This window comes from Leptonychotes weddellii, chromosome 10, assembly GCF_054177405.1.
Source record: "Leptonychotes weddellii isolate Sample4059 chromosome 10, ASM5417740v2, whole genome shotgun sequence".
NCBI lineage: Eukaryota > Metazoa > Chordata > Mammalia > Carnivora > Phocidae > Leptonychotes > Leptonychotes weddellii.
In genome coordinates, this window is record NC_138378.1 from 118,167,197 (window position 1) to 118,183,663 (window position 16,467).

General features: G+C 48.4%; 1 long non-coding RNA gene across 1 annotated transcript in view; it reads left to right on the top strand.

Moving 5' to 3' along the window:
• The first annotated feature begins 5,669 nt into the window (after positions 1-5,669).
• The window catches only part of LOC115937026 (uncharacterized), a 199,008-nt gene continuing 188,210 nt past the window's right edge, over positions 5,670-16,467 (top strand). Inside the window, exon 1 of the long non-coding RNA XR_014148987.1 lies at positions 5,670-5,984. This is a non-coding gene — a long non-coding RNA (uncharacterized LOC115937026). The remainder of the gene's footprint in view (positions 5,985-16,467) is intronic.

The window sequence follows — 16,467 nt, forward strand, 5'->3', positions numbered from 1 at the left end:
TTTTGTTACTGAAAAAAAAATTCGGGATGACTTGCAATAGAGCCCAAAGAAAGCCACTGTCCTCGTGTTCTTCAAACGGAAAAAGCCCTCTAACACATGCCTGACTTTGGAAGGAGGTGGTCACGGCCTGGGAAATGTGCACCCCAGCTGGGATTGCATGGCGCTTAGGAAGCATGGGTATCTTGTCTTTCTCAGGACACAGTTGTTGTTTTCCCAGTCCCTGTGATATCAAGATTTCATGAGCGTGATTTGGCAGTGCTTGTTAAAAAATGAATGGGGACTGGAGTGGCAACTTCAGCATGGTTGTTGGGATTTTGGGAAGTGAAGCAGGTAGGCAGGCAGAGCAGGGTGAGGCAAATGAGCAGATGAGAAGTTGGAGGTAAGGCTGGGAGGAGCTTCATCTTCCAGTCCGGCATTTCCCTCCATCCCGACTAAATCTCAGCCTCTTCTGGGCGGGTGATTCCCTGAAGTGACCTAGAGATGCTGAATAGCAGAGAGTGCAAGCCATTGGATTACCTTTTTTATCTCCACCACTGATAGCTCTCTCTTTGTCTGCTCATCAGCAACTGGTCTAAAAGTCAGGGACTTTTTAAATGATGATTTGGGGCTTTGGTTGATTCTTAAGGTATTTCATTCATTTTACAACCAATATTGTCTGTGAATGAGCATTTACCGTGAGCCACGCAGAAAGGATGAAAAGTTAGATAGGACCCAGCCCTGCCCTTGACCTGTTGATGGCCTAGTCAGAAATAGAGCCAATGCAAAATCAGTAAGTGCAGAAAGATTACAGAGGCCATGAGACAAGAGAGCATGGGATGGGTTAATTCTACTAGAGGTCAGGACAGCTGTCAGACAGGAATCAGACAGCAATGACCTTTGATCTAGGTCTTAAGAGTAGGTGAGTTCATCAGGTGGATGGACTGGGGAGGAGCACCCAGGCAGAAGAAACGGTGTGGGCAAAGAGATTGCAGTGAGAAACCAGAAGGGCTCAGAGGGAGAATGAGAGCAGGTGGAAGTGGGCAGGACAAAGGTCAGGATCTAATCAGGTCTTAGGATAGCTGTGTGGGCTGAATTGTGTATTCTCCAAATTCAACTATTGAAGTCCTAACCCCAATACCTCAAAATATACCTGTATCTGGAGATAGGGTCCTTACAGAGGTAATCAACTTAAATGAGGTTATTAGGGTGAACTGTGATTCAATAAGATTGGTGTCCTCATACCAAGGGGATATTGGGACACAGAGACACAGAGGGAAGACTGTGCAGAGACACAGGGAGAGGGGCCTGGCACAGAGTCCCCCTCCTTGCCCTCTGAAGGAGCCAGCCTTGGTCTCGGACCTCTGGCCTCCAGACTGTGGGACAACATGTTCCTGTTGTGTAAGCCACTCAGCTTGTGGTGCTTTGTTACACACCCTCGGGAAACCAAAGTGGGGCCCAGAAGTTTGGATTTTGCACACATGAATGCGTCTCTACCACTCCGCATCTGATTAAAATGTACTCTGGATTCACCATGTCTGGGCTGGGGCTCAGGATGTATTACTACCAAACCCTTCACGATGACTGTGCTGTCACAGATACATAGCTATAAAACCAAATTTCACGTTAGCTCTCCTAGCATTAAAGTCCTGGTGCAAGTCTCCACCAACACTAGTGAGACAGGCCTCCGTCAAGACCAACGAGATGCTGTAGGAGTCCTCCAACACCAACGAGATGCAAGCCTCCGCCAGGACCAAAAACACCGGGTTCAGCCAAGACCAACGAGATGCTGTAGGAGTCCTCCAACACCAACGCGATGCAAGCCTCCGCCAGGACCAAAAACACCGGGTTCAGCCAAGACCAACGAGATGCTGTAGGAGTCCTCCAACACCAACGAGACAGGCCTCCATGAAGACCAACGAGATGCAGGCCTCCACTGAGACCAAACAGGCGCGGGACTTGGCCAAACGCCAAGGCTAATTGAAAGTCGGCGGGGGGTCGGCCCAGCTGTTCTCCTTTCAAGCCCTGCAGGGAGTTGAGTGCTCGTAGTTGGGAATTACGCGACTGGGGAACTCACGGGAGGCTGACTTTGCAGAAGGGTCGGTGCAGAGCTGTGGTGTAGGGGTGCCGCCTGGGCCCGGGCTGCGGAGGTGCAGGGCCGCGGGCGGGGGTCTCCCCAGCTTCCTTTTTCACCCCGGAGACAGCACCCACTAAGACACCTCCACAAGGGACCCGGCTCTGAGAACACAGACTCTGGGACAGCTACAGCCAGGGGGGAGCGTAGGGGAGGGGGGAGCGTAGGGGACGGGAGAGCGGAATCGGCGGTGCCTCAGGGGAGGCCCGGAAACGCCCGGGCCCCGGGCCCACAAAGAGGCCGGCGCCTCAGGAGGGGACCGGAAGGGCAGCCTCGTGCACTGTCGCTGGGAACGGCGCGCCCGCTGCGGAAAACAGGGTGGAGGTTGCTCCACAGATTGGAAGTAGACGCACCCATACCCAGCAGTGCCACTTCTGAGTGCGCACTGGGAGGGAAGGGGAACGGGCTGTGCAGGCGGCGGCCGAGCCCCGGAAGCAGCCGCCGCGCGTGGGCCGGTGAAGCGACCCGGGCGACCCGGTGCGGCTGTGCCGCGGTGGATGGCTGTTCAGCCGCGGGGAGGGAGGCAATCCTGGCATTTGCGACAACGTGCGCGCCCCTGGAGGACGTTGTGCAGAGCGCAGTAAGTCAGGCCCGGAGAGATGGAGGCTGTGCCGTATCGTTTCTCTGTGAAATCGAAGGGAAATGGAAGTGAGGCGCCCAGGAACAGTCGGAAGGTGGTTGCCAGGAAGTAGGGAGAGGTGGGTAGAAGGGTACAAACTTCCACCTGTGGGACCCATAGGGTCTGAGAGTCTGACTGTGGTTGATGACACTGATGTCCTTGAAGTTTGCGGGGCGAGTAGCCCTGGAACGCTTTCACACACACAGGATGATGGTGTGAGGTCATGGGAGGATTAGCTCGATGGTGGGATTCCTGTCACAGTGGACGCACGTATCCCGTCAGCACAGGGTGCCCTTTGACTGTCTTAGCGTTTTGTCGGTGAGACCTCAGGAGAGCTGACCCATGATAGGCTGGCCCTCGCTCCCTCCGCCCGCAGTGGACTCGCAGACTCTGCCTGAGGGCCAGCCCCAAAGCCGTCAGGGAGGCGCGAGGGAGGGCACCGAGGGAATCGAACCTTCTGGGAGCTACGGCGGCAACGCACGTGGGCCATGGCCCGGCGCCTGGCCAGATGGACACGAAGGTGACGTTGTTCCGTGAGGTGCCAAAAGCCCACGTTCTTCTCTCAGCGAAAGTGCCCCCGGGGTACTGTGCCAGGTTGTTTCAACCACCAAGTCTTTTTAAGTGACCGTGACAAAGACAGCGTGGATAGAAGGTAGCCAAGCGTCCAGGATGTCATTAACAGCGATATGTCTGCTTTGGGTGCTTGCTCACCTTACTCTGGAGCACTTGGCGTCATGTTTATTTCTCATTTGTTGCAGTCATTTTCACAGGGTTCGGAAAGGTGACATCCCCAGGCGAAAGCCACAAGGAGGTGTTGATCGCGGGAGCTGGACTGGAAACCAGATTCACTCTAAAGCTCGTGTTCTCACCACTGACCCCGCTGTTTTCTGCAGCAGCTTCGGCCCTAAGAGGCAGGCTGTCCTATTATTTGGTAAAAATTACGGAAGCCAAATTGTGATCTGTGTTTTCCTTCCAGCTCTGAGGCCGAGGCAAAGCCACCACACCCCTCAGTCACCGCTAAGAGGGATTGGGTCACTGAGGGAAGCAGGCTTGGTCTCCCCGGAGTGGAGAAGCGAGTGGAGACCCCTGTCTCGGAGGCAGGTCTCTCCAGCCCTGGTTGCAGGTTCACATTTTGCGACACTTCATTAAAAGGAATGGAGCACTTGGGTTTTCCCAGGAGGACTCTGCGTGTAGTTACTAGGCCCCTTACCTTTGGGTGGGGGTCGCCCCACATGTGTGGACAGAAGCCTGCCCTCGTGGCTTATTTAGCTTGTAGGATTTTTTCGATTAAAGATGCTGTGAGTGAAAACAGCCCACAGCGTTTGCTGAGCTCTCTTTAACTTCATCATTCCGGGTGTGTGTGATTCATGGTATTTTAACGAAGAACCCTCCTCCGTGGGGGTGTGTGTGTGTGTGTTGTTTTGCTTTTAAAGGATCCTGAGATGGGAACTAGAGGATCAAGGTCTTCAGGGTTAGATTCTTTAGGAACAGCCCAGGGTGGCATGGGGAGAATCTGGTGACAGTGGCTTGACATTGATATTTGTTTGTGTAAAAGCATCTGATACTTCTGCACTTATGTACTTACTTCCCTGGTTTATCTGTCTTCCCCACTAAACTCTCCGTTTCCTGGGGTGGGGACCACCAGGGTAGGCTGTGAGCTTTTGCAGGTCGTGGCTTTGTGGGGACTGAGGGGGCAAGGGGGCCAACTATGCCAAGGGAACAGCCTCATGGAGGCTTATAATCTTGAGTGTATTTTCTTGGTCATGTAAGTGCATAGCTTTTCTGGGTGTTGAAATTTATTTCATGTGGGGATGAAAAACTTTATCTTTGGATGAAATTATCTTTGGATGCTGGGTTGACTATTTCAGTAGCAAAGGAAGTTCAATTGCAAAATTCAGTGTCCTAAAAACAAAGGAGTGATAGTTATTTTCTTTACAATTCCAATATGCACACCCCTATTACAGAGTAGTTTTCAGGGTGTTTGTTTATAAAATAACTATTTCCTCTGGTCATAATAACTTCACAGTGGGGAGAGGTGGGGACCAGCTTCGGGGTAGACTCAGTAATGTGTACGCTTTTTATGTAAGCACCAGTTAGTGGGGCAAGACCCTTTATGTTGCTGGCAAAACCCAGTGAAGTGCTTCCTGAAGGAGATAAGTGGGCAGCAGGGTTCAGAGCCATAGCTCTGCAGGGAAGCCGCTCTCCCATGACCCCAGAGCTCCGTCTAGTCAGAAGGCAGCTTGCGACAGGAACATTTGACATCACCCCTCTGCCCTGGGCCAGCGCCCCGGCACTGCTTCTGGCCAGGACTGGTGGCTGGCAGCGACGTGCCCTCCAGCACATCGCTGTCACCCTTTGGAAGAGCGGTGCTGCTCGCTCCTCCGTGGCATGCCCCGCGGGAAGCGAGGACCTGACTTCACGAGGGCAGCTCATTGCCAAAAGCCAGTCCAGAGTCTGCACATGGTTAGGACAATTAGATTGTAAGTGATTAATGGCCCTTGGCAGGAGTCCACTGAGCACGATGGTGCCTGTGCCCGGACTGGGCAGGTCACGTGGTTCCAGGTTCCCCCTTTCCCTCAAAACTGCCCGAGAAAAGCTGGTGGGGATCCTATGAGCTCTCCGGGAATCAGCAGCGGCTTCGGAAAAGGAAGAAGCTTCAACTTTTCATTTCTAAAATGTTGGCTGATGACTCTTTCTTTTGCTTAGGGAAAATGTCATTGATAAATCCTGAAGCTAAATGTAGAAACTCTGGAGAGAGAAAAAAAATAATGGTGGGATGAGATGTGGTTTTTAAAGCTAGAGAAAAAGTCCTGGAAAATTCCTGGTAACCGAAACTAAGTCGTGAAGCCAGGAACTTCCAAACCAAACATATCTACTAATTCATTCCTCTGTTGAGTAATTCTTTGTGGACCGACTTGAGTGTAGGCATCCAATAAAATCTAATCTCTGGCACACAAATAAGCTAGGGCTTGTATGGGTGACACTAAAATGTAGTTTATCTGCGAATCAGGTATTAGCCTCGCGGAAGAGTTTTTTGTGTTTTTTTGGCAGTCCTGGGAAAGCTTCAGTATCGCAACAGACGCTGAATAAATGTTGGGATTCGAGAATGAAGTAACAGCCTCTGCCTTCATGCTTACGTTCTATGCCGGGATCGTAGAAGGGATTCACAAATAAAACACGTGTTTTCTTTAGCAAGCATTTACTGTGTGAGCCGTGTTCCGTGGAGGAAAGAAGGATGGGCAGGGTGCAGGAATGGTGAGTGGGGACAGAGGTGGAGGAGTGTGGGGGCAGGTCGTGTTCACCGAGTGGGCTGCTGAGGCTGAGCATTCGGCTTGTGGAGTGTTTGAGGACAGGGTGAGGCTGGAGGGAGGGTGGGCTCCTGTGGCAGGGAAGACCTGAGGCCCTTTGTCTTCCAGGAGCCCCGTGGTTTCCTCAGGGCGCATTCCTGTGGGTGGCGCGGCCTGGGAGCTGGTGGCCACCTCACCTCCTGCTAAAGTGCCCTTAGCGCCTCCTCCTTCCTGACCCCCATGGGCCCTCCGGGTGTGGCAGCCGCAGACAGAGCTGGCTTTCTCCTCCAGCCCCGGGCTGCGCCTTCTCTCCCCCCGAGAGGAGGAAGCACAGCCCAGTCCTTGGGTGATTTCTCTTACTTCTTTATGTGCCTGGAGCCCCCATCACCCCCGCCCTTGTGTAGCGCCACCCGAAGCAGATCTCACTCTTCTCATTTTTAAGTGGCTGCAGCCAGGGTGAGTGAGGCCCCACACCCAGAGCTGGCACAGCGTGGGCGTGGCCAGCCGATTAGAAAAGGCGCCAGGCAGCTCTGAGCTTCTGGTGCCACCATCCTGGTGTGTTCCAGGGTGTGTGCCCTGGTTACGGCCTCATCTACTGCAGGTGTCTGGGAGCGGAGGCACACAGAGCCACAGCCCAGTCTTGAATTTTACCGTTTGCTTTAGAGTCTTTCATGTGAACTCTTCTATTCGGGAATAGTCAGGATATGGTGACCCAGAAGTTGCTTGCTCACCTGAATTACTTGACGGGGTTGGCATGGGGGCAGGGTGGGAGTCCAGTGGGCTCGGGCTGGTGGGGAAGGCCTCATCTTGACTCCTGAGCACCTCAGAGGTTAAAGGAGGCAACAAACCTGAGTCCAGAGCTGAAGGAGGCTGGGGGGGAATCCACTGAGGTGGGAAGTCTGATCCCAAACAAGACTTTCCTGGAGCAAGTTTAGGTAGCTGGCGTTGGTACCTGTGGGGTCAGAGAGCTGGGACATGCTGGGTCTTGTGGGGGCTGCTGATCTGGGGTAATAGGTGAGGTGGGGCAGGAGAGGAGAGGAGAGGATGCTGGAGTGAGGCAATAAGCCACATCTGGCGTTCCAGTGGCGTGCTGTGTAGACAGCGCAGCCCCGTTTCTCTTAAGGCCTGACATAAGGAGAACATTCTGTTCTGTGTTCACAGCCCCTTTCTGACTCTGTCTGGCTCATGTGCCCCTAGCTGAGAATGGTCCTGCCCTTTCTCCTTAGATGTGGGTGATAACCTTTCCAACGTACACTTCATCTGATCCCAAGTGTAAATGTTTGTGAGGAAAAATCAGCTTGTTATTTCAGCTTCAGTATTTATACCCACCCATAAAACTACACATGGAAACGACAAACAAATTTATTTGCCATTTTTGAAAATTTGGCCCTTAAAGGGCATTAGCAAGAACATTGTGCCATTAGCACAGATTGTTTTTAAAACACTTAAAAAGATCCAAATTCTGCTGAATTTGGGGGCCAAGTAGATTGAAAATTGCATCTTGTATCCCAGAATCTCCATGCAGTTGAGCTGTGTGCATGCTGGAAAAGAGTGCCATTTAGACGTGGCCTGTGTCCCACAAGGGGATGATCTCACCCTGGGCCACAGAAGGCCACCCAGCAGATAGCTGGAGGAGACCAGAGTGTCTGGTGGTCTGGGTCCTCCTGCAGGGGCAGGCCCCAAGGGAGGATAAGGTGGGCTCGTTTGAGGCTTAAATGCCCGAGGGTGCCTTGTGTGGAGCCATCCCAGATCCGTGTCCCAGGAACAGACCCGGTGTTGCTCCAGTCTTACCACCCTTCACAAGGATAAAATCCACACTCCTCTCCGTTCTGCCCCTCTGCTCAGACCCCAGTCTCCAGCAATACCGAGCCTTCTGGGTTGCCTTCAGAATTGGTCTGTCGGGGCCCCTATCTGGCATGTCCTTGCAAAGTAGAATGGCTGAACGTCGGTCCCCCGTCACGTTGACTGCCCCCGCCCCGGGTTAGCCAGTTAGAATCTCTGTCCTGGGAGTTGCAGGCGGTGCCCAAGTCCACCGTGCGGGTGTCTGGAGCAGAGCCGTCTGAGGCCATCCTGCAGACAGCTGCTCTGGCTTCAGCCCTGCTGTGGCTTGATGTTCAGTCTTCCTTCTGCTCTGGGCCTGATCTTTGTCAAGTCCCCCCACCTTTTCCTTAGTAATTGTGTGTAGTTTTTCACAGCTTATTATGCATGTTGCTAAGGACTTCACATACAATATTTGTTTCAAAAACTACTGAGTCCATATCGCAGATGAGGAAACAGGCTTGCATAACTCCCTTCAGAGAGCTCTTGAGTCATTCCAGGTGTCTTGTCAGTTTCTGTAGTTTGTGAGCAAAAGACCCTTAAAGGATTCAGCCTTTCTCTTTTCTTGTCCAGGGTGGTGTCAAGACTAGGTTCATATCACCTGTGTGATGTCCTTCTTGGCTGGGTCGTACAGAGTTGGAAGGTTCCCTCCTCTGGGCTCCCAACAGGACGTGATTCAGAGTTATCCCATAATTATTGGTCCACTGCTCTCTTCTCTGGAGGTCTGTGGCTTTGTCAGTGACAGAGCTGCGAATTATTTATGTCCGTCACCCAGAGCGAAGTAGGAGTGCAGTGACTATTGTTGAATGAATGGATGACTCCTTCCCTGGGGTAGATGAGCGGGAGGGAAAGAAAGAGGAGAGAGAGAAGCGAGTGGCCGCAGCAGGCCACCCTCTGCACATTCCAGCGCACGTGCTGGTGCAGGTGTGTCGGCAGAGGGACGGGAGTGACTTTGAGAGGCAGGTCCTACTAAGATCAAATCACTGTTGGAATCATCTCATTTAAGTTAATCTAGGAAATGCATGCTGGTGATCCTGCCAAGTCTCAGTAGATACTGGGGCAGAGGCTGGCCAGGGTGAGGTGTATCTCTGGACCTGGGAGTCCAGGACCTACATGTGTGGGCTGGCCGGTGTCAGAGGTGATCTGTCAGGGGCCGCAGTTCTGACCAGGAGCACCCAGAGTCTGCACTGAGAGATGCCCTCAGGGTCAGTTTCAGCAGCAGAGGGGAGTTGCTGGTGGGATGATGCCCGTGGCAGAGAAGCCAGGTGGATGAGTGGAAAGCTGTCTTGTTGGGGAAGGAAGGTTGGCAGCCAGGGTGCGTGAGTGTCACGGTACTTGGAAAGGGAGTGGAGCCTGACTTTGCCCACGGGGACACCCCAGGTTTTCCCACGCTGTTTATGTGTTCATGCCATTTTCTGTAGAAGGAAGGACAGTTCTGGTTTGTGAAGCTCAGCTGCAGCTTGTGCTGGTGGCTTTAAACTGTGGCCCCGGGTCACCAGGATCCTTTTAAATTGCAGGTTCCTAAACATCCCTACAGCAGTTGCAATTCACTGGCCTGAATGGAGACCAGGAATCTGCATTCTTACCAAACACCACAGGTGAATCTGATGCAGCGGGTTCTTCTAATCCAATTTGTAAACCATTTCTCTGGGTTCCTATGGGAAGGACACCTTGGCTGTTGATTTAGGAAAATGTGTGAAGGAACCTTTTGGTTATTTGACGGGATCATGGTTGTGGGGAGAGTCCTGCTGGGACGTTGAAACCCAGGGCCAGTAACTCTTTTCCATAGAAGGAACTCAGGTGCCTCATTCGGGTCTAGGGCAGTTCTGCTATGAAATGAGTTGGAGCTTAAAGGCAAATCCTAGGAATGGGAGTTGCAGCTGGGAATTGTGGCAGGTGGGGAGACAAGCACTGGGGAAGGAGCTGGCCCCGCAGTGAGGGGACAGTCAGAGACCCATGCTCTGGTGATGAGCTTTGGCAGCAGTCTTGTTGGATGTTATTTCTGGTTCTGTGCAGTAATTTCCCTCTTTTGTGCCCAGACCTTCATTTGAAAGTCTGTTGCTCACGACAGCCCTAGGTTAGGAGTGTTCTGGAGAACTGAAGACCAGATCCTCACTTACCTTTAGAGTAGAGTGTGGGAGTAGAAAGTCATGGCTGAGGGGGCGTGGTGTTGCCTGGGGCTGCGATAACAAGGCACCCCCAGCGGGGTGACTTACAACAATGGAAATGTGTTCTCTCATGGTTCTGGAGGCCAGAAGTCTGAGATCAGGGTGTTCTCAGAGCCATGTTGCCTTTGAAGCCTGTAGGGGAATCCTTCCTTGCCTCTTGTTAGCTTCTGGTGGTGGCCATCAATCCTTGCTGCTCCTTGGCTTGCAGCTGTCACTCCAGTGTCCCTCTGTGTCATCGCGTGGCGTTCTCTCTGTGTGTCTGTGTCGCTGTGTCCAAATTTCCCTCCTCTTCTAAGGACACTGTCATATTGGATTAGGGCCTGTCCTAATGACCTCATTTTAACTTGAATCATCTGTACAAACCCTATTTCCCAGTAAGGTCACAGTCACAGATACCAGGGGTTAGGATATGAATATCTCATTTTTGGAGGACACAGTTCAGCCCATTATAGATGGTCAGGTGTGAGAGTGCATGCCCTTCCATCCCTCACTTCTTGCAGAATCTTCAGAAATTTTGGAGGGGGACTCAATTATTGGAAGACTCATCAGCAACCTGTAAGCTGGAAGTTTGGGTATTTTATCAGGACATTACGAGACAAGGTGACCCCGGATGAACTTGGGCCCACTCTAGTTACACATGTGTCAGGAGTGGTTACAGCTTAGCGCACTGTGCGTCAGATGAATTACCTAACTTCACTTGTGCTGCCGCCAGCTCTGCGTCACCATCACGAGATTTGAGTCCGGCTTGTGTAGGGCCAAGTTCAGTTCTCCATGAAGACGGATACTTAATAAATGCTTCCAGTGTTCAGACAATTAAATGGAATATCTGTGGGGCTCTTAGGTTCTCGGACAAACAGATTGCTGTGCGAAGTCAGAGCCTCGTTATTTCACCACGGATTGGAAAAATAAGAAGAGACATGGTTACATAGTCCCCTTGGCTGGCAGTTATAGTGCTTTGGACACGGGTCACATTCTGATTCTGCTTGATCATAAACACCTGGTCCTGGAAGCATCCGCAGTTTGTTTCATTTTTAGAGACTGGGATGGCAAATTTAAAATTCAGATTCCTTGAACAGCAGGGAGAATGTGGCTATAAAGTGTTTGAGACCACAATGTTTTAAATGAAGGTTAATTTTCTGATAAAGTAGGAAATGAAGGAAAAATTATCTCCCTGCACGCAAGCATGGTTTAGAATACTATAGCTCAATTAGATGTTCTGATTGTGCAAACAATCAGCTTCATGTCTTGTTAAACTTCTCCTTTTCAAATTATGAAGCTTTTCTATACTAAGATTAGCAGGGGTATTAAGGATACAACAGATAAAAGATCCATCTGAGCTCAGAGGAAAATTATAACTTAAGAGGGTTCAAAACTAAATGAGGACTTCCTAAAATCCCACAGCGTAGCCAATGTTATTAAAAAATCATCCAGCATGGAAATTAGCTGTTAGACTCAGAGGAAAGAAAAGTTATTATTCTTTGCTCTTTTCCCCTAAAATATCAAGTGCTTTTTACCCAGTGGAATTTTGCTCTGTGCATACAGAAATATACCTCAAGCTTGTTAATCAAAGTATTATTTGCAAAATAGTTTTTGGGATACAGAATGTTTATTCCTTGTTGGCCAGACTTTAGGAAAAGGAAGCTAAGACCATTAGAATTTCCCAACTTTTGCTGCAAATAAAATTGATGCTCTAAGTTTTAATAAGTACATCATTTTTCTGATTCATTCTCAAGTGTTTTTGTTCAATTCTAATTGGGTTGTATCCAGAACAAAGAGATGTGCAGTCATTTTGTGCTGAGTCTTTTCTATTTTCAGTGCTGATAGTAAAGTCCCAGAATGTGTTAGCACACACTTTATGGCAGCTCATGGAGTTTGTTCACTGAGTGAGCTAGTGATGCCTCATCTTAGTAAGACACTGGTTACCGTCATGCCTGTCTCCTGTCTCCTTCCCACTCTCAATGTTGCTTCTTTACTGCCTGTGCTGGGAGCTGTGGCCATGACTCCTAACAGCTCCCCCTTCCTCCCAGCTCCCCCCACCCCCTACAGGTGCCGAGCCTGTGTCCTGCCCATCCTGATTACCAGCTGCGCACCATCACTGTGCCTCCCTCTGTGTGGCTTCTCTTGAAATTTCTTTGGGTTATCGTCCCAGGCTTTGTGCCAACTCACAGGTCACGTCTTCCAGGAAGGTTTCCCTGACCCCAGGCTCCTTCTGATGGGTTAGGCATCTCCCTCAGGAGTGCTTTCCACACGGTCATGTTGTCACCTGCTCCTTGTCTGTCTCCTCCTGAATCATAAGCTGTGAGGACAATGTCTGGGTTGTGTTTGCCCTGGTACCTCCGGCGCGTATCACAGTACCTGGCGTGTGCTACATACTCAACCGTCATTTACGTGCTTCTCATGTGAGGAATTAATGTATTTGGGGGTGCCCAGAGGAGACCCAGCCTTTGAAGATGACATGCACCCTCACTGAGGACCTAACAAAATGTGACCCTAAAAGTCTAGGACTGAAGGGGCTCAGTAGAGGTTTGTCACAGTCTGGCTCCTATGTTGGGATAGGGTTGTGCCTGGGTGTTTGGAAGAAGAAATCTTAGGTGGATTGGTGGCTATCATTTGACAGGTCCTATCACTTAAATTTGGTCAAATGAAATGAATTATTGAAAGCGATGGTGGATGAGATATCATTTATTTCAGAAAAGGGAACTGAGAAGCACTTTCCTGGGTACCTTATACATAAGTACATTCTTTTCTGAAGTGGATCAAGTTGCTTGCATTTTATAGTGAATGACTTTAGGATAATGGTCAAGATGAGAACTTTGGAGTCAGCCTATGTGCAAATCTCACCACACTTATTAGCCGTAGGATCTAGGAAAAGGGCTCATCTCTGTCTTAGTTTTCTCATGTGTGAAATGGGATTTTAAAAAACACCATGAAGTTGTAGTGATGCTAAAATGAGATAATACATGTGAACATTTACCATAGTGCTTAGTGCATAATGAAGGCTCGATAAACATCTTAGTTCAAACAGAGAACCTGAGGCTCGGAGGATTTAAGTCCTGATCACTTAGCTAGGGAGGAGTGACTTAGCTAGCTAATCACTTAGCTAGGGAGGATTTTGGGTCCTCAGATTTGTTCGTCTTACAAAAAATAAGGCCATTCCTGCTCTACTGGACGATTTCCTTAGAAAACCACTGTTACGTGTACCGTTGTTGACATTGGTGTTTTGAGCCTTTGGGCCCCTGTAGTTTGCTGCAATGAATTTAGAGATTTCCCCATCAATAGTGGACTGCCCATATGTTGTACTGTCAGTTAACCGACACCATAGACATTTTCATGGAAATCCAAACTATATGTTGTTTTTCCTAAATTTTTAGTTTTCAGAGGACATTCCTGGACCCGGCTGCAAAATCCCATAAATTAAATTGAAGTCAGACACATTTATGATGGGGTTGTTAAAAAGCTGTAAGTGTTATGAATTTATGACTCTGTACTCACATTCAGCTGTTCACTGCTTCTGCTTCTAGGTCTTTCTATCCTGTGTGGGATAAAATTTATATTTGTGGGTGAGATCATTATAAATCTTTTATGCACCACGAGTCTAATTTTAAATGTTTGCAAGCATGGAGAACTAGGCCCAAGAGATATCTACTGTGTTTCATGGATTATGGCTCTTGTATAACTAGCAAGAAAAAAAAATCTCTCAAACCCAAACCCAAACACTGAACTCTGTAGCCAGCACCTAAACCTCACTGAAGAGGGAGTGCTTTATGACGGAGCTAAACTTTGACTCTGTGGTTATTGTTTCAAAATTCTCTCTTTTTTTCACATAAAAACAAAACAAACAAAACAAAAACCTCTCATTGATGACCACGCTTCCAGGTGTCCCTTATGGCCATCTAGCTGAGTTTAGTGAGAAAAGAATAGAAAAAGAACAGTTTCTCTGCATCAGGATTTCATGACTCCTTTTGGAGTAGGGAAAGTGAGGCCAGCAGAAAGCAGCTGGTGGCCCTGTCCTCATCATTGTTTGGAATCTTGACCCCGAACTTGGGTGTCACTGAAGTCAAAGTACCTAAGAAAATGCAGACATTTGGAGGAGACTTGAAAAAAAAAGTATTATGAAAATGAAAATGTATGTTTACTTTTTGCCAAGAGACAGCTGGGAACTAGGTACCAGCCCCACTGGATGACTTGATAAGCTCTGCGATGACAGGGTGAGGCCTCATGACCATCCTGATGAGAAACTGGGAATTAAGCCCACTTGAATGATGTGGCCAAATTAAAAGGGTTAAGAGAATGTGGTGAAGTATCATTAAAAGCAATTAATGAGATAGGATTTAATATGCACAAACATTTTGTGCTGACATTGTGCTTTGGAGCACAAGGCCATCAGTTTTGCTGTGTTGTCGGTAAGAAAGGATTTTGAAATTAATCCAGGCAACAAAATCATCTGGAGGAACTTTAATAAAAAAAAAAATACATGTTCAGGCCCCCATCTCAGATCTGAATCAGAATTCCCAAAGCCACAGCATATGTCTCTGCTTGCCATGAGCTCCGTGGATTGATTTTTGGGAACCAGAGCATAGTTTGATGGTCCTCTTTCTCTATATCCTTTTGAAAATGTGTGTGAAGTCCTTTGGGCCCATCTCTTTATAGGAGGGAATTCTAAGTAAGTTGTGATTTCAGGGGTCCTCATTTCCCTTCTGTAGACGGAGAATTGAAGCCCAGAATGGTTTGCTGCTTGATCAACAGCTTGCCCAGCTTATCGCATACAGAATCAAGACTTGAGCTCAGGTTTTTGGCTCTCCAGCCCAGGGATCTTTTACTAGACCTGTCATTCCCACTCTGGCCTCTGAAGCACCCCAGGGTACTACCGTGAACTTACATGGACCCTACAGGATGTTTAAATTTTTGAGTTTTCTAAGGAAACACAGTGATGCTCTGTAGCTGTCAGAGTGTGTGTGAACCACTACCTTGAGATAGTTCACTTTTGACTCTGGGTCATGCTATATTCCTTTTAATAATATATCTTTGCAAAGCTGGATTTCTGAAGGTTGCTAAGATAAGAAGCAACTATTGCAGGAGAATCGGTATGAAATAGGAAATAAGGGTGGTGTTGTCCACTCTGAATCCAGGGATTAAGAGATTGTGATGAGCCCAACAACAGGTGCACACACCCACTAGTAAGTGATCATGTTAGAATGGGGAAAAAAATGTTATTTTTTCTTTCATTTTGTGTCTTATTTTTAAAATGGCTACTAACTTCTAGGATATAAATGCTTATAACCTAATTACTTTATAAGCAGATATACTGGATACTGCTTTTGGTGCAGGGACACCGTGGAAAAAGTACTGAGACACTTACGGACACCATGAACGAAGCAAGTTTAGGAGCTGAATCCTACCGTCTTCCCCTTGTCACACACTACATTTTGACTTGTATATTTAAAAGCTTTAGTTATCTGGGTTTCAAGACACAAATTGATGTCTTTTCCTTTTCTTTTGGTGTCACAGTCCTACCATTTCTTTTGGACTGCTTGCTTCCAAAAGGATATCTGTGACAGTGGTTTTTATTTCAGCAACAAAGCGGCATGTTTCTGTTGAAATGAGGTTATATTCAGAATTGTTTCATTGGAGGAATAGGGTCCTGAGGAGGAATGGACACAGGGCAATTCATCCATGCACAATATCAACCTGACTGTATGTTAGCTACCATTACAGCTCCGTCCCTCTGGGTTCTGTAGACAGTAGGGGCAGCTCGAAACCCCCACTGAAATGCAGGTATTTCTTGGCAGGCTTGTTTTGGAAACCTTGGTTGTGACTAAAGAGTTAGGTTAGAGGAAGAGCATGTAGTTTACCAGAACCTGCAGGTAGAAGATGGTGTTAGGGGAACTGCAGTGGGAGCCTGGATGCACCTGTTGCTTCTAGGTCTGACTGGTTCTGTGGAAAACAGGGGATGACAATCACCAAGGACCTCATGGAGAGCTCTGATTGTTTAGCTTATTTATATTTTACCAAGTAAATCCATTTTACCTTTTGGTCATTTTGTTTAATTGGTAAAAACAACCCCTTCCATTTGCCTATTGTTTTACCTTTCTAGAAGCTTTTCTCCCCCAATCTCATTTGGTTCTTTTTTTTTTTTTTAATTTTTTATTGTTAAGTTAATCACCATACATTACATCACTAGTTATTGATGTAGTGTTCCATGATTCATTGTTTGTGCATAACACCCAGTGCTCCATGCAGAACGTGCCCTCTTTAATACCCATCACCAGGCTAACCCATCCTCCCAGCCCCCTCCCCTCTAGAACCCTCAGTTTCTTTTTCAGAGTCCATCATCTCTCATGGTTCGTCTCCCCCTCCGATTTCCCCCCCTTCATTCTTCCCCTCCTGCTATCTTCTTTTTTTTTTTCTTAACATATATTGCATTATTTGTTTCAGAGGTACAGATGTGTGATTCAACAGTCTTAC